This window comes from Tamandua tetradactyla, chromosome 16 (assembly GCF_023851605.1).
Source record: "Tamandua tetradactyla isolate mTamTet1 chromosome 16, mTamTet1.pri, whole genome shotgun sequence".
NCBI classification, from domain to species: domain Eukaryota; kingdom Metazoa; phylum Chordata; class Mammalia; order Pilosa; family Myrmecophagidae; genus Tamandua; species Tamandua tetradactyla.
In genome coordinates this window covers 55,871,428-55,895,071 of record NC_135342.1, presented here as the reverse complement: position 1 = coordinate 55,895,071, position 23,644 = coordinate 55,871,428, and positions in this window count along the sequence as shown.

The following is a 23,644-nucleotide window of genomic DNA, read 5'->3' as shown; positions in this document are numbered from 1 at the left end:
ACAATAATATCTGATTATCACCACCATCCCTTTCCAAACCTTTACAATAAAGCTAAATAGAAATTCTGCACAAATTAAGCATCAACTCCTCATTCTTTGACTCCAGTCCAGTTCCTGGTAACCTATTTTCTAGATTCTAACATGTGAGTTTATTTATTAAAGTTAGATCATATCAGTGATATCATACAACATTTGAATCCTTTTGTGTCTGGCTTATTTCACTCAGCTTAATGTTCTGAATGCTCATCCCTGTCGCTGCATGTATCAGGACTTCATTACTTTTAACAACTGAATAATATTCCATTGTATGTATGTACCACATTTAATTATCCATTCATTGGTTGATGGGCACTTGGGTTCCTTCCATCTTTCAGTGTTTTGGTAATGCCACTATGAGCATTGGTGTGCAAATGTTTATTTGAGTCCTTGCTTTCAATGCCTCTGGATACACGCATAGTAGCGGGATTGCGTGATCACATGATAATTCTATACTTGGCTTCCTGAGGAACTGCCAGACTGTCTTCCACAGTGGTCATACCATTTTACATTCCCACCAACACTTGAGTTTTTATATTTTTAATAGTACTAATTCTAGTGGATATGAAATGTCTTGTTGTGGTTTTGATTTGCATTTCATTAATAACTAGGGATATTGAGCATATTTTTATGTGCTTTTTTACCACTGAACATACCTGTTTGGAGAAATGTCTATTCAAAATTTTTGTTCTTTTTAAAATTGGGTTGGTTGTCTTTTTATTGGTGAGTTTCAGGATTTCTTTAAATATTCTGGATATTAAACTCTTTTTGGATATGTGCTTTCCAAATATTTTCCCCCATTGAGTAGCTCATCTTCTTCACTTCTATGGCAGTCTTTTGATCTGCAAAAGTTTTGAATTGTGAACAGGTCCAATTTATCTCTTTTTGTTCTTTCATTACCTATGCATGATTTGAATATTTTGAATTTTTTGAGATTTGTTTTGCAATCCAACATGTGTTGCACCCTGGAGAATCATCCATGCATACCTGAGAAGAATGTATATCCTACTGTTTTGATGTTCAGTGTTCTATATTTGTCTATTAGGTCTAGTTCATTTACTATATGTAGTAGTTAGGTTCAGGTATCAACTTAGCCAGGTTAAATCATGAGCATGTGCATTTTATCTATGGCTGATTACATCTGTTGTCGGCTAGTAGAGAGCCTTCCACAATGAGTGACACTGAAATGGAGGAGTCAGAAGAGAGGGCTTTAGACCTGGTTCAGACCCAGATGTTGGGAAATGCAGAAAGGACATGCTCTGGGGAAAGCCATCTGAACTCAGAAGCCTGGAGAGAAACCCGGCAGACATTGCTGTGTGCCTTCCCAAATTTGTAACTAAATAAATCCCCTTAGAAATAGTCATTCCATGCCTGGTGTATTGCATTCCAGCAGCCTTGGCTAACCAAAGGATCATATTATTCAATTTCTCTCTTTTCGATCATCTGTCCAGATGTTTTATCTATTGATGAGAGTGGTATATTGAAATCTCCAACTATTATTGTATTGCTTCACCTCAAAGAGAAAATTTCCTTTCCTCTATTCCTTCTCCAGGAATCTTGATCTGTTCTGTTTTTGTGCTGAATTTTCTCCCCAGCTCTTATGACTTGTTTAAATTCTCTCCCTCACTGAGTATCCCATTTTCCTCACTCTTTTCAACTCTGTGACCCCCCTGTCTTACAGCAGTTCAGTTTAGCCTTTCCCCTTTACCTGCTTTTCTTTTTATTCTGTGAGGCCTTTCTGCCTCTGGTTTCTTTCCCAGTAGTGTTTCCTGCCCTGGGGTATCAGATGGGGTCAATCGAGAGAAGTGGCTCATTCCAGAGAAGGTCTGTTTTGTGTTTAGGAAGTCCAGTCAACAGAAACCGGATTGCGTGAGCACAGCACTTTCCTGCTGCTATTTTACCATGGTCTCTCTCTCTCTCCCCACTCCTCCCCTTGGGGGCCCCTTTGTATGCTGCACCCCTCAGCATCCGTTCTGTGCTGGGTTTCTGTGTACTTGGGGGGTTCTATCACTGCTCTTCTATCACTGGTGGGATGTGGAAGGAATCTGGGCCATTGCCTCTGAGCAACTCCCCAAGCTGCTGGGACCCAGTGAGAGAGAGGGAGTGGAATAGCACATTTGGGACAGAAACTTCCTACCTGGTATTTTCCTTTTTTCTTTGATTCAGCATTTGTGGAATCCTTCTCCTGTCTCTACCGTCCTCCAGAGTTCTAACCATGTGAGATTTGTGCTTTTATTTGCTGAATTTCTTGGGAGGTTTTTATAGGACATGGCTTATGTCACCATATTGATGACATCACTCTCGACCATGAAATCTTTTTTGACAAGATCTCCAAGTGAATTCTTGAGGATGCTTAAGTTGGAGAAATTTTAAAGCAGTTGCTCTGAAACTGTTGCTCTTTCACAGTGAGTACGCATTAGCCTCACCTGGGAACTTGTTAGAAATGCCAATTCTCAGATTCCAGTGGGATACTGAATCAGAATACAGATAACTGAACCAGATATACTGACACAAACTGTGGTGTGGGACCAGCAATCGATGTTTTAACAAGCGTTCCAGCTGATTCTGGTGCATGCAAGTTTGAGAACCACTGGTGTGGAGGAGTACTTTACATTCTTTGGTTTTCTATCAGACTCAGCAGAGAAACCAGATAAACTTGCCACTCTCTGGTCCCTTCCCCAGGGATTCCGATTCATTTTACCTTAAGGGTGCAGTCAAGGAATCTGCATTTTAATTAGCTTTCCAAATAATTCTGGAAATGTGGGTGTCCAAGAATCATAATTTGAGAGCTGTTGATGTATATCTAGATATCAGACTAAGAATGCAATATCAATCTTATAGAACAGACTAACCTTCCCTAGAAGAAAGAAAAAGTTTACTTGCTTAGGGAGTGTTTATTTTTATTTTTTTTAAAGAGTTTTCAGGTGTCTGAATTAGATTAATTATCCCACATTCTTCTCATTTTCCTGAATTCAATCTTTCCAGCCCAGAAGAGATAACCCCCTGCTAGTGCATTAGTATTCTGGATGCTGGGAATAGTGCTGTAGATATAGTTTTTAACCTCATTCATGACACCAGGAATACAATCATAGCATTATGAGTATACTAGTTTCAGTGCCTCCAGGAGAAAATACAATTTCTGCCTCATCAAGTTTTATTGATAAAACACAGATGTAGTTATATTATTCATATCACTTTTTGAATTTGTTTTTTTGTCTTTTCCAACTTTTTTAACATAATCTTTATGTTCTTATGGGATCAGTAATCATTTGAGATATATTTAAGTGAACAAAGATGAATTTTTTTCATTTTTTGACTTCTTATTTTGAAATGCTTTTGACTTACAAAAATAAAATGAACCCCAAAAAGAGAACTCCAAGATACCTTGCCACCCCAGATACCCAAACACATCAATTTTGGCATTTCGTCACATGTGCCATATCATTTATTCACCTAATCTATCTATCTATCTATCTATCTATCTATCTATCTATCTATCTATCTATCTATCTATCTGTCTGTCTGTCTATCTATCTATCTATCTAAACATTTTCTGAACACTTGAGTGTAGGTTTTATACATCATATTCCTTAAATACCTAATACTGCCACAGACATTCCTAACGACAAAAATATTCTCTTATGTAACCGAGTATAGTTATCAAGTTTAAGAAATTTAACATTGTTGCAAAGCTTACTGTCAACAGTCCAATTTTTAAATATATCCCAATACTTTCTTTTTGAGCCTTTTTTCCACTCTCATATTAAATCCCATTCATGATCATGTATTGCATTTAATTGTCATTTTTTTCTTTAGTTACTCGTCCTCTTTTTCCTCCACCTCCTCCTCTTCCTTCTTCTTCTAACTGAGGAAACATATATACAACATAAACTTTTCCATATCAACCATTCCCAAGCATAACATTCAAAAGAATTAATCCATTCACTAACCTCCACTACCAAACCTTTCCCATCTCCTCAACCAGAAACCCCACATCTATCATGCCATAACTTCCCAGTGCCCGTGACCCATCACTGACAAGCCGTTTTCTAATTGCTTCCTCTGTGAGTGTGCATATTGTACAGTATTTTCTTGATGGTTGCCATGATGCTTAAATTTAGCATCACCTAATTGCAATCGTCACTTTTGCTTTTATACCAATTTAACTTTAATAGTATGCACAAACTGTTTCCATATTATCTCATTCCCGTCATTATGTAGTTCTTGTCACAAATTCGATGTTACACATTAGGAGTTCACAAGCACTGATTTATTGTTGCATTTTATGCATTTGTCTTTTAGATCCTGTAGGAAATAAAAAGTCAGGTTACAAACCAAAAATACAATTGTGCAGCATTTATATTTACCTGCCCATTACCTTTATTGGAGCTCTTTCTTTCTTCATACAGTTTCTATCTGGTGTCCTTTGCTTTCAACCTTCAGGGCTCTCTTTAGCATCTCTTGTAGGGCCTGTCTAGTGGTGACAAACTCCCTTAGCTTTTGTTTATCAGTCTTAAGGTCTTCCTCATTTCCAAAAGACAGTTTTGACAGTAATAAAATTCTTGGTTTGGGAGTTTTTCAGCCATTATTTCTTTGAATATTTTCTCTGCCCTTTTCTGTTTTTCATCTCCTTGTGGTAATCCTAAAAGGCATATATTGGTATACTTGATGGTGCCCCACAGGTTGCTCAGACTTTGTCCACTTTTCTTCATTCTTTCTTCTTTCTGCTCCTCAGACTAGATGATTTCAGTTGTCTTCAGGTTGACTGTTTCTTCTTCTAGATCCTATTGAACTCCTCTAAGAAATTTTAATTTGTGTTCTTCAGCTCTTTTGGTTCCTTGCCATAATTTCCATCTTTCTATTCCTATTTTGTTTATTTTTCTATTGTTTTCCTGATTTCCTTTAGTACTCTGTCCATGTTTTCCTTTAGTTCCTTGTGCATATTTAAGATCATTTTTTTAAAAGTCTTCGTCTAGTATAGCCCAGGTCTGGTCCCTCTAATTTATGGGTTCTAATACTTTAATCTCCTTTGCCTGTCCCATTGCTTCCTATTTCTCTGTATATTTGGTGGCCCTTTTTGAAACCTACATGTTCTGCTATTTTAATGTATTATCATTGGAATTTAAACTCTGAGGTATCTGCTCTTCAAGCTTGTATCCAATTAGTGTTATGACCAAATTTGAAAAGAGAATAAAGAATAACTCCAGACCAAAGTAAAGTGGCCTCCCTTATCCTTTCTGTGTATGTGTTTCGTCTTCGGCATGCAAATTTAGCCCTGGGAATTCCCCCATTTACACGTTCTCACTATCCCTCCTACCCAAGAAACTGCATATCCTACAACCAGTAATCCTGACTCCAGGCAGCATGACTTTATTGAACTCCTGCCTTGCTCTTTAGGAGAACACAGTGATGAGAACACATAAGGCAAGTTCTGGATGGTGGGTCCCATAGGCTACCAACAGACAGATTGGACCAAGCATAGGCCTCCAGTATGTGCATGAGAGTTACCCAGCTTCTTCCAGAACCAAGACCAGGGATTCACACTGGGATTGTGGGCTGGCTCTGTGCTGAGGACAATGAGAGGTGAGGGAGGAGCCAGGTAGGGCACCACTAGATCCTACCATTTTCTTTTCTTTTCTTTTTGTCATGGGCAGGCTCCAGGAATTGAACCCAATTTTCCAGCATGGCAGGTGAAAATTCTGCCTCTGAGCTATGGTTGTACTGCCCAAGATCCTACCATTTTTAAATAGCCTTTTACTTGATTGGGAGCTCTACCTGTTCCTGCAGTCCTTTAAATGTTTTCTGGACCTTTGAAAAATGTGTTTCTGCAAGTTCTTGCTGGTTATTCAAAGCTTCTATTAGAGGGCAGAACCCTGAAGTCCCTTACTGTGCCATCTTGATCAGGGTAAGGCATTCAAAGATGTGACTTTTAAGTTTATTTTCTGTATGTGATGGAAAACTAAGAAGTAACAACCACAAAAATTTCTGTAGATCTGTCTGAAAGCTGCTTAAAAAAGAGTCATTTACCTTTTCCACAGTCATAAGAGAAGAATCAGGCATAAGGTTTAATCAACCCAGTCCCTGTAACTAATATAGCCAGGTTTTTCAAATACAATACCTGTAATATAACTTTAGGAGCTCTGTTAGTACTAGCAGAACAGGAGTGTCTGCCCAATAATTAAATAAATCTAAGCAGCTAAATATCAAAAAAATAATTTGGAAACAGGTGAATTTTTATGTATTTTGGAAATATGAGTCCAATGCAAATGTCTTCATTATTGAGTCTGTTGAACAATTACAAATTAAAACCATGCAAGTTTTTCGTGAAGAGGATCAACTTTGTAGACCTTAATCTGAAATATATATTTAATATGAGCACTGATATGCATAATGCTAATTAACTGGATATTCACCAAATATATGATATCTTTCAGCTTATGCATGCACTTCTATGTATCGGTTCTCAAATTTCTCTTTGAGCACAGTTAGTGAGGAGGAACATTCTACATCATAAATTCTATGGAGCTGAAGCTCCTATGCTGGGTACTTAGAATGGGATTAACAAATTCATTCAATTATAAATAGTTATTGAGTGCCTCTTTGGAGCAGGCATCTTGCTTGGTCATGGCAATATAATATTGTGGAATTTATGCCCATAATGAGCTCATAGTTGGGCTTGATTATTGAACTCTAAGTTCCCCTTCAATTCTATTTTTTTAATTCAATGTAATTGTCTGTTAACAATCTAAATAAAGTTTTTATGTGCATACAACCTTTACGAGGACAAATTCTTTGACAGCATTAACCTAAATTGCCAAGGAATTTAGTAAAGTCATAAGCTTCTCTAAGATGAAGGCCTTATAGATAATCAAGTCAATATCCATGAATTAAGAACTATTTTACAAATTATGAAGAAACGAATTCATTCACCCAATATCAGATCCATTGTTCAAAGTAGGGCAAGTCAGACATATTAATTTTCAATCCAATGTATTTTACACTTAAAAAAAAACTTCTCTATTCTTATAAAACTTCTATAAGTACTTTTTCTCTCATCATTTTACCATGAGTCAATAGTCACCGTATTTTTCTTGTTGCTAGGTGTTACTAAAATGACTACTATAAATGAAGTAGGAGGGCTAAAAAACTCATGTTTCCAAGGAATTATTGTTAACATCCACTATATTTGGATAGTTCCAAAGAGAAGGTGTTTCAGTGAGACCAGAGTAGCTCAGCTGTATATTCAGTTTTAACTCAACGGTTATACTAAACCATCCTGATGTGCCCTTCAGAATGTCAATTGAAACTAATAAATATGATGCTGGTTTAACTACAAGAGAGAATGGATTTGGGTATTTTGTACATTCTGAAAGATTAATGTGTTTACATTTCTTGACATTCATTAATTCACTCCATCCCTTAATAATTATTAATTGAGGCCCTACTATGTGTCAGGAACTTTTTTATCCCTTAAGAACACAATAATGAAAAAAATACAGAAATTAGTCCCATAATGGTGCATCTCTTATAACAAGAAGAGTGTTTCAATAAACAATAAACAAAACATAGAGAATATTGAAAAATTATAGATATAGAGACCAGTGTATGGAGAAAATGAGATGCAATGGTTTGGAGCTATGCACCCCAGAGAAACACATTCTTCAGCTTAATCCATTCCTGTGGGTGTGACTTCCTGCAAATGGGGTTTTGATGGGGTTACTTCAGTTAAGATGTGCCCACCTCAGTCAGGATAAGTGTTAATCTTATTACTGAAGGCTTTCTAAGGATGACTAAAGAGAGAAAACACCAGAGGGAGCAGCCAGCAACTGAAAATTAAGGGAACCCAGAAGAGAAAGCAGAAGTCAGGAGAGACTGTCATGTGTGTTATCATGTGATAGAAAATCCAAGGACCAACAACCACCAGGGGCCATTCCAGAATACCACACAAGGGGTACCAACAAGGTGATTTTGGACAGCTCCATGCCTCAAAACCAGAAGCCAAAAAATTCTGACTGTTGAAGCCAACCCATTGCATGGTATTTGCTTTGGCAGGTAGGAAACTAAAACATGAGGCAAGGGAAGAGGGTGGAAAATGCATATAGAATGGAGAAGGTATTGTAATCTTAACAAGGCAAGCCTGATTAAAAATGTAAGATCTGTGAAAAAATCCACAAGACATGAGGAGTAAAACTCAATTTTAAATTGTTTGGGAGCAGAACTTCTAAGATAGAGAGAAAAGACAAAGGGCTCATGTAGGATTATGCCTGACCTCTATGAGCATCTGCAGGGAGACTTGTGTTGATGGTGTGAGGTGTGCAAAGGGGACATTTGTAAGAAATAAGTGGAGTGCGGAGAACAAAATGTTGTAGAGTATTGGTGATCAATGTAAAGGCTTCACTTTACCCCTTGTGCCCGTTTGAAACTGTTGTGTACCCCAGAAAAGCCATGTTCTTTAACCCTTATTAATTTAATCCTTATCGTGGGGTGGGATCTTTTTGATTAAATTATTTCCATGGAGATGTGACCCATTCAATTGTGGGTGGGCCTTTTGATTAAGTGGTTTCTATGAAGATGTATCTCCACCTATTCAAGTTGTGTCTTAATTCATCTACTGGAGTCTTTTAAAAGAGAATTATTTTGGAGAAAGTTGCAGGGCCCACACAGCTGAAGGAAAATGTCACCAGGGAAGTTTTATGAAGTGAGAAGCCAGGAGAGAAAGTTAGCAGAAGTTGCCCTGTGCATTCCCAGCTGACAGAGTTATTCCAGATGGCATCAACCTTTCATGAGTGAAGGTAACCTTTGGTCCCTTAATTTGGACATTTTCACATTCTTATAACTGTAAACTTGCAACTAAATAAGTTTCCTTTTTAAAGGCTATTCTATTTCTAGTATATTGCATTCCATCAGCTTTAGCAAACTAAAACACCACCTCTCAGATGGAAAACTTTTGGAAATATTTAAGCCCAGGTGTACCATTACTTGACAACATAAAACACACATGCACACAGACACACATGTGTGTCTGGCTGCTGTGTTAAGAATGCATGGTAGTGAAACATAAGTGTCATAAGTAGAGAGCCAATTAACTGACTAAAGAAATTATCTATTGAGGTAGAACATATTTTTTCAACAGAGAATTGCTTTTAATTTGTATGTCTTGGATGACTAATGAGGTTAGGAGGCACCTTTTCAAATATTTCTTGGTACAGTGCATGTAACTCCTGGTTTGCCTAGTATAGTCCTGGTTTAGGCCTGTTATCTTATATAGTTAAACATTTGTCCCATGTTCTTAAAAGAAGTAATATTATTTTTATTTGGATTAAAATGAGCCTGGGTAGATTATGAGATCTCTATTTTGCACTACCATTTTCTTCTTTGTTCTTGTCTAGTAATGTTGAGATATAGGTCTCAAAAACAAAGTTCTCTCAGTATAGTTAAGCTGAAAATCAACCAGTGATAACCCATTTCTCTTTCCTGTCCCTTTCCAAATGCAATATAATCAATGTCTCCTTTTCAAAAATATAATGTGTAAAATGTGTTTGGGAAATAGAGGCTATGAAATCTTACCATGAAGCTTATCTATAATTATGACTTACTTTCTGCACTGGTTTAGTTATTCATCATTCACTACAAACCATATGAAATGTCTTTTTCTTTATTCAAATATAGTTGTTTATCAGCAATTTTGCAAAGTTTTCCCAATTACAAATATTTCTTTATAATATTGTAAATAATATTTTTGCAATTTTTAAAAATGAATCCCCTTGGAAATAAATATCTAGAAAAAGTAGATTTCTAATGAAAATTTAGATACTGAATTTATATTTCTAAAGAAAGAGGATGTATGTTTATGATGCTCAAATAGTTTGTCAACAGTGACTTCACAAAAAGAGGTTACACAGTGAATAAAAAAGTATTTCAAAGTCCCCTTCAGGGAATGTTGAGAAAGGGAGAAAATTCAACTCCCCCAAGTTGAATTCTTTATATTCTCACAAGCAGTGTGGACAATCAAGGCTATAGGCTGAACCCCCAATCTTGGGGTTTGTTCATATGAAACTTAACCCGACAAAGGATAGGTCAAGCTTACTTAAAATTAGATCTAAGAGTCACCCCCAAGAGAACCTCTTCTGTTGCTCAGATGTGGTCTCTCTCTCCAGCCAACACAGCAAGCAGACTCGCCACCCTTCCCTTGTCTATGTGGGACATGACTCCCAGGGGTGTGGACCTTCCTGGCAACATGAGACAGAAATCCTGGAATGAACTGAGACTCAGCATCAAGGGATTGAGAAAACCCCTAGAATGAGTTGAGACTCAGTATCAGGGGATTGAGAAAACCTTCTCCACCAAAAGGGGGAAGAGTGAAATGAGACAAAGTAAAGTGTCAATGGCTGAGAGATTCCAAACAGAGTCGAGAGGTTATCCTGGAGGTTATTCTTACACATTAAATAGATATCACCTTGTTACTCAAGATGTAGTAGAGAGGCTGGAGGGAACTGCCTGAAAATGTGGAGCTGTGTTCCAGTAGCCATGTTTCTTGAAGATGATTGTGTAATGATATAGCTTTCACAGTGTGACTGTGTGATTGTGAAAACCTTGTGTCTGATGCTCTTTTTATCTACCTTATCAACAGATGATTAAAACATATGGAATAAAGATGAATAATGGGGGAACAAATGTTAAAATAAATTTAGAGTGAAATGCTGGTGATCAGTGAGGGGGAGAGGTGAGAGTATGGTATGTATTAATTTTTTTCTGTTTTCTTTTTATTTGTTTTTCTGAATAGATGCAAATGTTCCAAGAAATGATCATGATGAATATGCAACTATGTGATGATATTGTGAATTACTGATTATAAATATAGAATGGAATGATCAAAAGTTAGAATGTTTGCGTTTGTTTGGTGTTTTTTGGTATTAAAACAAATTAAAAAAAAAAAAACTATCCCTTATCAATGTCAATTAGTTCCATCCCCCATCCCATATTATCGACACCCCTTCCTGATATGAAAAAACAAGACTGAGCAAAGCCCAAATACTCCTAAAGATTGGGAGAAGAATCAAAGGAGAAGGAGGAGTTATAACAGAGAAGATAGGATTTAACAAATGAGTATGACTGCTGAATCATGTATATTGTGATTTCTTGTGGTCTTCAGTGTCTTAGAGCAGCTAGAAGGACAAACTTGAAATTGTGGAACTGTAACCCACACCAAACTCTAAATCTATAACTATTTGTTACAATGTACTCTGAAATTTATTGCTGTTTTGTACATATATTATATTTCACAATAAAAAATGTTGAGAAAAAAAGAGGTTACACTTCAATGATTGGCCATATGAAAATTACCCAAAATCTTCGGCATCTGCTTGAAAAATTAGGACTCGTTTTAGAAGTCTGAGCCCCAAAATGGCAATGAAGCACATGTACCTGAAGAAGTCTCTCTGCATCCCTCTGTGAATGGCGGCATTCCATTTAGATGAAACGACTATTTTTTACATTAATTTTGCTCATTTCCAATTCTAAATTTTGTTGTACACATATGTAATCAACACTTCCTCCAAAACAACAACACACATAAAATGTTTGGAAAAGCAAAAGGTAAATAGTCCTGACAGAAAGCCTATTCTTCACTCTGAAGCAGGAGCTGTTAGTATGTTGACTTCATCAGAAGAATTTTGCAAACACGTAAATGATGCTGGTCAGGCAGGACTTCCAGAACTATGAGGTGAGATGCCCAGGGAATATGCTCCCCAACCAATGCACTGAAAATACTAGAAACCATCAAAATCAACCATTTTAGAATTCTGATAATGAATCAAGGGGATAGAAGAAACTGAGTGTATTCCAGAAAAACTACTAAATCTTTGAAGTCTGCATTGTTTTAATTTGGGATTATTTCCCTCAGCTTTCTTTCCAACCCAGTGCAGTGATAATCGAAAAGCCACCGAGGGGTTGATTTCTGATGTGGTTCTGTTAAAAGCCAGCCCCAAGAGCACAGTCAATATTTGGACCAATTTCTTATCTCCTCGGAGAAATTCCATTCCCATAGTGGTGTCAGTATTTGATCTAAATTATGTTAAAAATCCTTATTCGCTAGAATATGCAAATTCATAGAGACATTTAATAGATTACAAGTTACCAGGGGCCTGCAGCAAGGATATTTGACTTCAGTGCTGAATGGGTGCAGAGTTTTTGCTCGGGGTGATGAAAAAGTCTGCGTAATCAATGTTGTAACAGTAGCACAATGTTGTGAGTGTTATTAATGCTATTGAATTGTACACTTGAAATTGGTTAAAATGAAAATTTTGCGATGCATATATGTTACTATAATAAAAATTGGGGATGGGGGTGGGGAAGTACCTGTGCTGGTTTGAAAGGATGTATATCCCCGAGAAAAGCCATGTTTTAATTTAAAGGCAAAATAATCCCTATTCAATACTGTATGTTTGAATCTGTAATTAGCTAATCTCCCTGGAGATGTGATTTAATCAAGAGTGGTAGTTAAACTGGATTAGGTGACAACGTGTCGCCACCCTTTTGAGTGGGTCTTGATTAGTTTCTAAAGTCTTATAAAAGGGGAAACATTCTGGAGAATGAGAGATTGAGAGAGAGCAGAGAATGCCAAGCACCATGAAGCAGGGTCTATCAGCCAGTGCTTTGGAGATGAAGAAGGAAAATGCCTCCCAGGGAGCTTCATAAAACAGGAAGACAGGAGAGAAAGCCAGCAGATGATGCTGTGCTCACCAAGAACCTTTCCAGATGAGAGAAAAGCTGTGACTGTGTTTGCCATGTGCATTCTCGGATGAGAGAGAAACCCTGGAATTCATCGGCCTTCTTGAACCAGTATCTTCCCTGGATGCCTTTGATTGGATATTTCTAAAGACTTGTTCTAATTGGGGCATTTTGTCGGCCTTAGAACTGTAAACTAGCAACTTATGAAACTCCTCTTTTTAAAAGCCGTTCTGTTTCTGGTATATTGCATTGTGGCAGCTAGGAAACTAGAACAATACCTATTCCCATTTATCAAGAAAATAGTAATTGACCTGAATTGTTAACATTTCAGCAGACAAAACCATTGACTCTAGTTGTGGCAAACAAGAGCCTGGTCAACAATTTAAAAAGATGACCTGGGGACCTGGGGAAGTAGACAACTGTCAGAGGCTTTGAAAAGCTCTGACATATTTTTGGATAGCTAGATACCTATGCACTTTTGCTGGGCTTTTCACATGCCCAGGAAAGACCTGGAGAAAGAAAGAACCCCAGTAATTCACCTCTGGCTGACCTTGAAGTGAAATCAAGTAAAAAGTGAAACCTGGGACTGAATTATAAACTTCCTGAAATTTTAAAATGTACCTTTACACACAGATTCCCCTTGGCAATAGGTAGGAAATTCTCAAGCTCCTGAGGTGTTAGCAAAACTTCTGAAATATCACTGGACTATAGTGGACTAAGGATGGACTCCAGGAAGCTAAGCTTAAAAATATAACCAAAAAACTTAAAAATGAAAAAAAGATGCAAATGGAGAATTCAGTGACTGCATAATGCCAGGAATACAAAATCTACAGGAAAATCCAAGGAAGTCACTAAACAAATAAACAGCAACAGGAAAACAAACAAACAAGCAAACAAACTTCCAGCAACAATAAACAGTAGGAAGTAGGTGAGTTTCCAGGGTTTCTAAACTCTATTAAGTTAAATGCCCCAGTTTTCAACAACAAGAAATGAGACATGCAAGAAATTGTTAAACATGGAACACACACAGGAAAAAAAGAGTTAAACTATGCTGAAAGGATTAAAGAAAAGCACAACATCAAAATCTCTCCAACATAAATAATATCAACAAATATGATAATAATAACAGAACCAAATAGAAATTCTGGAGTTGAAAAATGTGATTGCAGAAATGAAAAAATTCACTAGAGTGTCAAAAAAACAGATCTGAGTAGACAGAAGAAAGTTTCCATGAACTTGAAAATAGGTCAATATGCTTCAGTTAGAAAAATCAATTAATTGTAATACTGACTCAATTTTTACCTAATTGAAATTAGAGTAAGATTTTAACAAGTAAATATAATTGACATTAATTAAAAACTTGCTAAAATGAAATAGTGTTAAATTTCTATTTAATCATAGTAATAAAAAATAGTAAAATGAAAAATTGTGAAAGCAAATCACAGCAAAAACAATGTTCTCACTAAGTTAGGCATCCTTCAGAGAAGAAATGTACTTTGAATTGGTTTGGATACACACATAAATCGTAAAGCTCAGACAAGGTTCTCCCAATTGAAATAGTAACTAAAACTTAAATGCATAGCAGAAGCAACTGAACTACGTTTGCTGTGTGGGTGTACATGTGTGTATGTTTGTGTGTGTGTGAGTGTGTGTATGAGAGAGCAAGAGAGAGAGAGAGAAAGCAGATGTTCAATAAAAAAAATTATTTCGGTATAGCAGAATGCCTTTTCTCTTTTCTGCCTGTCATCTATCAGATTTGAGGACTGAATATGCTTTTTTTTTTTTTAAAGGAAAGACAGAGAGAAGGAAGGAAGGATAGAAGGAAGGAAGGAAGGAAGAAAGGGAAACATTTTTAAACATTTTCTTGTTTTTTATTGTATTCTGTTTTTCCGTTTTTGTTACATGGGCTGGGGCCGGGAATCGAACCGAGGTCCTCCGGCATAGCAGGCAAGCACTTTGCCCGCTAAGCCACCGCGGCCCGCCCAGGACTGAATATGCTTTTAAGAACTATCTTGTAAATCAGTCTATTTGACTTAAAATTGTGTTATTTTTGTAAATAAGTCTTTGAAATCTCGGTTGTAAGTGTTCAAAATAAGCTGCAGATCTGTAAATAAAGAATTAGAGTGTCAAAAAGCTTTAGTTTTTGTATAATTTAGTAAATTGAGATTATGAGAATATTTCTAATTAGCAATTTTGACTTAGAGTATCTCAATCTATGACAAAAGTATTTTGAACAGAAATCCTATTTTTAAATGGACAAATTTATAATCTCCACCAAATTTGAATGCAATTAAGATCCCCTATGATTTTGAAGCACCAAATTTACCAAATATATACATTATTTTCAAGTAATTTATAAATGCAGACAAGATGTGAAGAGTTTTGTCTTGGGAAAGTATTAAAGAAAGTACAATAATGGATATAAAATTATACCATGGGAATATCTGAAATGAAATATTTATACATTTTAATGATTAGAATTTAAAATATCCCCTCAGCAGAATTTCTCTGAGCTTGCCAGACACATTTTTTTAGATAAAATGTAGCTCAATTAAAAGTAATATAGTGTATGTAAAATAGTCAATTTAAGATAACAGCTATAATTTTGAGATTATAATACTGAAATTTACAATAAAAGAAAAACTCTCCATTTACTTGGTTTTTTAAAAATGATTTTCTCAACAGTTTGTCATTTTGTATATTGAGGCTTTGATTGTTTTTCTTATATATGTTCTGAGGTGGTGATGTTTTGAATGCCACTGTACATTCTATTTCAAGTTTTATTTCCAATTTGTCATTGGTATATGGAGAAATAATTTTTAAAATAATGTTCATCTTTTTCTAGAGCCTTGTTAAATTCACTTATCGATTTTAATAATTTAGCTGGGTTTTAAAAAATTTTTAATGTACATATCCATATTCTAATCTGAAAATAATGAACGTTTTATTATATTATTTTGACTTACTTAAATCTTTTAATGCTATCATCATTCAAATAGATAAAAATGAGAAAAAAAAAAGATAATACCAAATATTGGCAAGAGAGCTGAGCAACTGGAAACACTCACACAATTCTAAGCATATATACTATTCTAAAGTAGTCACTGCAACAGATTTCTTTTAAGAAAACATAAAGCATTTGTTATTTTACTTTTAAGAGAAGAAGAGCATTGGATATATCCATATTGGAAAGCTGGAAATATCTACTAAAGTGGGATGTGAGTATATCCTATAAACAAGTAATTGTACTCTTAGCTGCATTTCACACAGAAATGCATATATATAATTTCTAAATGGAATATGTAAGGATTTTATTTATTCAAAGTAAACATATGTAAGTCAGATTCATAAAAGCCCCAATCTGATAACAGCCCAACTATTCATCAAAAGTAAGATAGATAAATAAATTAAAATATATTCCTACATTTAAATGAGTATAAATGAACTGCAACTAGATGCAAAAAACAAGGATAAATGTCACAAACATAATGTTAAGAAAATAAGCCACATGTATACACATGCACAATCAAACATATTGTGGCTCATTTATATAAAGTTTAGAAAACAGACAAAAACAATGTGTTTTAGTTGCAGTGGTGGTCAGCTTTGGTGGCTATTCTGTAAGGGCAGATACTCGAGTGGAAGGGATTCTGCATTTCTAGTAATGTTTCATTTCTTGATTTGGCTGGTTATATCAGTGTATGCATTTTGTGAAAATATTTCAAGTGGTATATTTTTTACTTGTGCTCCTTTCTGCATATTTTGTATGTTTCAATAAAATGTTAGAAACGAAAGAGAGATGAGCACAAAAATCAGTTGATTTCCTGTTCCACTCATACCATTCACCATGATAGGCACAAGTTCACAGAATAAACTTGGCAGCGATAGTAAGGTCCAGAAGCACAGTCTAAGTTGCAAGGACCTAAATTGTTCAGCATGTAGGATAACTAACCCAGGGAACCAGAAGCGGGAGATACTCCTTCCCAGTCACAAGATTCCTGAGCCTGCTCCCAGGTAATCACGCCAATGATAAGACCAGATGGAAGGAATTTGCTAAAATAACTTGGCAAAAGTCATCAAGAGAAGCAAAAGACTCATGTAGCACAAAACCTCAGATTCAGCCTCTTATGCTTAACGCAGACTATTCACTATTTTCCTCATGACCTCAACCCCTGGCTGAAGTCCTTCCCAAAATGCACTGGACCAAACTAGAACGCATTTGTCCTGCTCTGACGAGGTTTCCTTCCTTCACATTCATTTCTCTCATCTTAATGGAAACTTGTATGTTGTGTGACTAGATGTTGTTTGAGCAGCTACGTTGCTTCCTGTAACAAAACCTACATACAGTTTGATGTGCCTTTCTCTGAGTTATTTTCCCTTTTTTCCTTTTATGGTAATATAAATGTAAATATGGTAAAGCTTCTGCCCGTTTTTCTTTTTCTTTTTTGTCTCTCTGTTTCTCTAGATTTTTTTCCACTACTTTAATTCCTTTCTCTGCTATTTAACCATGATGTTTTTTCTTCCTTGTACAGTAAAATAATCTTATAGATTGCAAGAAATTCCCTTTAATAAAGAGAAGCATTTGCTGTTGTATCTTTTAAGAGAAGAATAATAATATACTATTCTAAAGTGGGAGAATTGGGGAAGTAAACACACACTTAAAACAAATTATGTTTAAACTAATGAGTTAAAGCGTGATGAAAATCTGGGTTAAACCCATAATGGAGCAGGTGACATTAGTTACTGCTTCTAAAACTGACAGATGCCTTTTCCAGCCCAACACTGATTCACACCCTAGTGAAACACCATTATCTCGTCTCTCTTCTTCCCCTTCAGGGAACGTGATTGGGAGTTGACATATTGTTTGGGTTTAGAGAAATTATGATGAATTTAAAAAGCACAAGACACCACTAGCAATCATCTTTCTTACGTTCTTATTTAAAAAGTTTTGGAAAATGTTGTTAAAATTAGGGAAATGAATCGATCCAAGTTAGTTCAATGTAACAATATCAAAACCAGATTTTACTTTCCTGGACCTCTGAAATCTTCCCATAACACTATACTATCTTGCATCTCCTAATATAGAAATCTTTTCTGCAGTGTTTGGTATTTAAAAGGCATTTTTTAAAATTATGTGTTGTATACACATGTCATGTATTATTTTAAAAATCTATAGGGTAGTTACTATTTTAATTCCTATTTTGCAGGTAAGGAAACAGAGTCACAAGTAGGTCATCATAAGGTAGGCAGCCAGGGTGGAGTTTGAATCCAAGCAGTATGGCAGTGTTAGATAAAATAAATTCAATCTTTTGTTTATAACATGTTCTCAAGAATATAAAACAGCAAAAAACAAAGGAACTGAGAATAAATAACTGCAAAATATTAACAATAATTGAGTTTGCTTTGGGGGATTCTGAGTGTGTGTTTTCCTTATTCCTTATTTTCTCTATGTTGTCACTTTTATTTAATAAGCTGTGGTAGTTTTATTATGAAAATGAATCACATAATTATTTTTAAATGGTGCATATGCAAAATGAAAATCTCATCTGCAGTACGACCGACCTAGGAAATAGAGTCCCAGTTGTAGCCATGCTAGGGCTGTTTACTGGAGACAAAATGTAAAAATACAGGGCTCCAACAAGCACATTGTTGAAGAGAAAGCTGGTCAAAATTTTCAGGAAAAAAAGAATTTTACAGCAAACATAAAAATGAAAAAAAATGTCAGTCATGTGTATAATGTTGTCTTGATCATTAGGCAAAAAGAGGGCAGCCAAGAAGCAGGAAATAGAGAGCAATGTTTTATAAAACCTCGGATCAAGAACTGACTCTATACCAAATGGTGTCCTTCATCTCCAACTAAATTATAGACCTCGACTCTCCCCTGCTAGAAATATCCATGATAATTCAGCACTGAAACTTTCAAAAGAGAACTAAATTGAAAACTTAAATTGAGGAAAATCTGCTAAGGACATCTGGTTCCTAAAAGCTGGGATTTTATAATCAGAATATTCATGGGCGATGTCAGAGTCCAATGCAGGTACCTCTGCCAAGGAGGATGTCGCTGTGTACAGGAAATGTACAGGGATCTGCATACGCACAGGCACACTTTTAGACATTTCATTTGCATGGCTGCTTTTTTTAGTATTCAGAATTAAGAATTTGCCTTGTCAAATTTGAGTCCTGTGATTTTTCTGAAAATAAATCTCTTAGGGTCAGTTTCCCCTTTTTTTATCTATTATGCTTGTTTCATTCATTGATCATGTACCCAATAAATACTTGTTGAGCATCTGCTTGGCATGCGGTGGAAAAAAAGGATAAAGCAGAGTTGCTATTCATGAGAAATACTGTGACATAGACAAATAAGCAGAGTAACATAACTACGGTGGGGGTAGCACTTGAATGGAATGAAGCACAGAGCTATATAGGAAGACAGAGGACCACGTAATCCCACCCGTTGACAGGTCTGGATGTGTTATTGGGGAGTGTGTCAAGGCAACTTCCTTGATGAGATGTCATGTGAATTGAGCTGGCTGGAGGGGTAAAAGTCAGGCAACTGAAAGGGGAGCGGGACATCCGTGGCAAGATTTATCAGATAGAGGGAATGACATGTCCATTTCTAAACAATAGAGTTCCAAAGTGAAAGGGACAGGATTCCTGATGTTTGTTAAAATGTTATAACCCGTTGGAACATGCTATTTTCCATCCCTGGGAAAGGAAAACATCGGGGCAAGATTTACAATTGGAGCTGTCAGTTTATCAGGCAGGAGCAGGTGTCAGGAGCAGCAAGAAATCAAGTCCAGAAGGAATAAAATCAGAAAGAGAGAGATGAGTAAAGTGGAAAGTAATGGCCATGGCAAAAGGCCACCCGAGACTGCACAACAAAACTCTGGCATGAAAATGAAATCCAGACCTCATCTGAGAGGAAGGGTTGTAAATAACTCAAGAGCAATGAAAGATCCCTGAGGGTTAGGCATTGCTTTAGTATTAATGTAAGAATATTAATTGATTTTCAAAAACTAACAGTAATCACGGGCACTGTTAAGTGTAAAATCTACACATTCTAGTAAATAATATTGAATAGGGCAAAACCCAGCAAGACAAAATATTGTTTATCTTATATATAGTCATGGCAAGGGTAAGAGATCACAAAATTGTTTTTAGAAACACAATTTTCAAAAAACAATGATGGAATTTTGGGCTAAGTCATTTACAATCTAAACAGTTTGAGCTCCTGTCATGCAACTATTTATTAATCTATAGTGGAGAGGCTTTTGTCTACTCTTCTTACTCCATATTCCCTAATAGGCCTTCTTGGAAAAAAAGGAAATTTATTTCCAAATATTCATTAGCAACTCAACCAATCAGTGTCACTGAAAATATTTATTTTTCTTATTGTAAAAGTATAGGATTTTTAAAAATGCACATAAAAATTGATATCAATCACAATCTTATAAACCAAACAATTACAATCCCTGCTAGCCTTATAGTATAGGTCTGTACAGTAAAATTTCTATCATTTTGATTGGACACTGTATAACTAAAACTATATCAAATATCTATCTTACTTTTTTCACTTTAGTATATCATAGAGGTTTCCCTAAATCATTAAAATAATATTTATACATATAAATTAAAATGTCTACATAATGGTTAACCTTGTGACCTCACCATAAATTATCTATCACAATTCCCCAAATATTTGGTATTTGCTATAGCAGAAGGAATGGATACAACCCAAATACATTCACAAAGGATACTTTCAAGTGCAAAATTTACATAGGTAACTATGATATTTTCTTAAAATCAATTATTAGCTGTGGGATTATTGGGTTAAGGAAAATAATGTAAGTATTTTTAAAAGGAAAATAACCAGAATTTTCCTAAACAAACCATATGACCTACTGAATTTTATAAACATCCAAGTCAAAGAGGTAAACTTTTCAAAAATGTGAAAGATAAAATGACTATACTAAATGACCTTGATTGAAATAATTGCTTGTATTTGGAAGGAATTTCAAGGAATTAATAGCTTCTAGCTTGTTTCCTGAATTTTTAGAAGAGACATGAAGCAAAATGTCATTTAAAATATCTCATGCATCTGCACTTGTGTGTTTCTTTTTTTGAGTTCTATTATTTCAAATTTATAATTTCTTAAAATGGAATTAGAATTGAACAGAATTCACTTTCCTGTATATAGTGATTTTAGATCTTGAGAGCTTTCGAAGGACAGATCGACCAATGAATGGCTGGGCCATTTGATTCACAGAGATCTGTAGGCTTATGTGTAAAGCACATTGTAAGCATCTGTGATACTTTCCTCCCTGGACCTTCTAAAAGATCAATGTTATTAATGCCGAGTATTTTGCAACTGTACACAGTGGTTCTTAAGTTTATTATATTAGTGATAGGCTTTAAAGTTTAACTAATAGGGTTCAACGGTTAGAGTGTCTTTATAAATTTAATATATCTGGACAATTAGCTTAAAAATTAAAGCTAAGAGATAGAAACAATCAATTGTGTTCCAGACCCTATGCCATGAATTTTGCGTGCATTATTTTTTTCATTATGTCGTCAACACATGCAAGATTTTTCTATTTCATTTATAAATAAATGAATGATTTGAGGTTTAATGTATTATTGTTAGAAAAATTATTGTGAAAAGGATGTTTATATTTTCAGTCAAACAGATATTCATGGAACAACCTCAATGTACCAGACATTATTTTAAATGATGCGAGTAAATAATGAGTTCATAGGTAGAAATGCAAAGAGTTATTTTCAAGTGCAGACACAAGACTCCACAGGAGGCCAAGAAATGCGTTCTGCATATTATGATGGAAGACATAAATCTTGATACATTAGTAGAATTTAGCCAGATTGAATTGGCTTGAGTTAATGGAAACCATTACATATTTGCCTCACTGAATGAATCTGAGGAAAATTTCCACTGCTTCCTTAGAAGTAGAACAAATCTGTATTGAATATTATGACAAATTCTTCACATTCTGTAATATATTTATATCTTACACCATCCCTTGATATTAGAAACCATTTGTCCCACTTTACAGATGAGGAAATGGTACCTAAAGAGATTCAATGATTTACCCAACTTCACTTAGTTTGTCTTAGATTCAAATTCATTCTGTCAACTTTTAAGCCTATTCACCTAACACTGCAGTAGGCTTCCTGAACCACATAAAATATATTACCTTTATATAGTTACTAACTTTGTAAAGAAATAGTCACAGATTTTTAGAATAGCCTTTATGTGGCTCAAGCTAGAGGGCCTTAAGTTCTCAGTAAATCAGAACGAGCCCATTGAATTCTCATCAGAAGAAGAGTAATCAGAAGAGAGTGTGACAGGAAGTGTGTGTTTATTTATGTGTGCACACGCATGTGCTTGGGTGTATATGAGGAAGATGTTGAAGAATGAGGGGTATGGTTATGCCAGGGAAAGATTCATCACAATACTGTCACTTTGTGATTAGACTGAATGGAGTGGGACAGAACTGCTAGTCAGAATCGTTAGAGGATATCCTCATTATTTTCTTCTTTTAACTCACCTAAACTTTAATTTCTTCAAGGCACAGGTTAAAATATTTTCTCACTTCAGTGTAGCTGGGAGTCAAGTATTTCTTTCCTCCTACTTTGAAACTGAACAGGATGCTTAGAGGGATGCCATTCAACCAGTCAGCATTGGGAAGAAATGTCTGCACTACGGATACCATGGAAATAGAAGGAACCTAGTTCTTGTTGACATCATTGGATCACCATACCAGCTCTAGACTATTTACCCTAGGATTTACTGTGGCATGGAATAAATGAATCCTCACTTGTTTAATTCTTTGCTATAGGATTTTGATTTTCTTATTTGCAGCTAGATGGACTTTCAGCTGAGGCATACTCAAATCAATGAAAGCAGGGAGATTACAGTTGAGAAGGTATTCAATTTGTCTAGAGAAGCTAGCGTCAATACTGGTGACAAGAAGAATGAATGGGCTAGATTAGATATTGGCCAAATTGTGAATGGCTGTCTCAGTAATGGTCTTGATCAGGGAGTGGTGTCGCATACAAGAATGGGGCAAGTATGAGAACCATAATTCAAGTGGGAAATTATCAACTTCAAGCTGAGGAACTGGTGAAGGAAGGAGCAGGCCAATAAAATACACCAATAAGGAGGCAACTTTAGGAGAGAAGACAGCAGTAAGAGGCCCACGGCTCAGGTAGCAGGACACTCGAGCCCAACCCTCTGCTACTCTGGAATGAAAAAGTCTTTCAAACTCAAAACTACCCTATATTTCTTGCTCAAGATTCAAAGTCATAAAAGAAACTATCTGAAGTACTCAGCATGGACCTGTGCCCCTACCCTGGATGCACAAATGTAATTTCAAGGAGAAGAAGGAATCGTGGGATATTGAAGTAGGATGTGGAAAATGTCTCCCACTAAGATAAGATTGAACATAGCTTTCTTCCAGGGGAATGTGAATATTATTAGGAAGAGGAAATTGAATCCTGAAAGACCAATAACATAACAAATGGCCGAGTCTTTCCCTGCCCCGTCTCTGTCCCTGATTCCTTAAATTGTCCATAATTTTGTTTTAGATTTGCCTCAGTTTCTCTGATGATACTGAGTGTCATAGGTTTGACAGAGGGGATGAAAAAGAAGGAATTAGTATTCTAGACTTATGGCTGAGGAATTTGACTCCTAGAGTTAAATTCTGTTACAAATAATCCCCATGCATCCGTGCATGCTGACAGATATGGCACAAAACTTTAATCGCCATCGGCTATGGGCCTAATAAAAGGGGGTTAATAAAATCAAATTCCACTGGGTTCCATTTTTACAAGCAATATCAAGCCCTGTGAACTTTAATGCCCA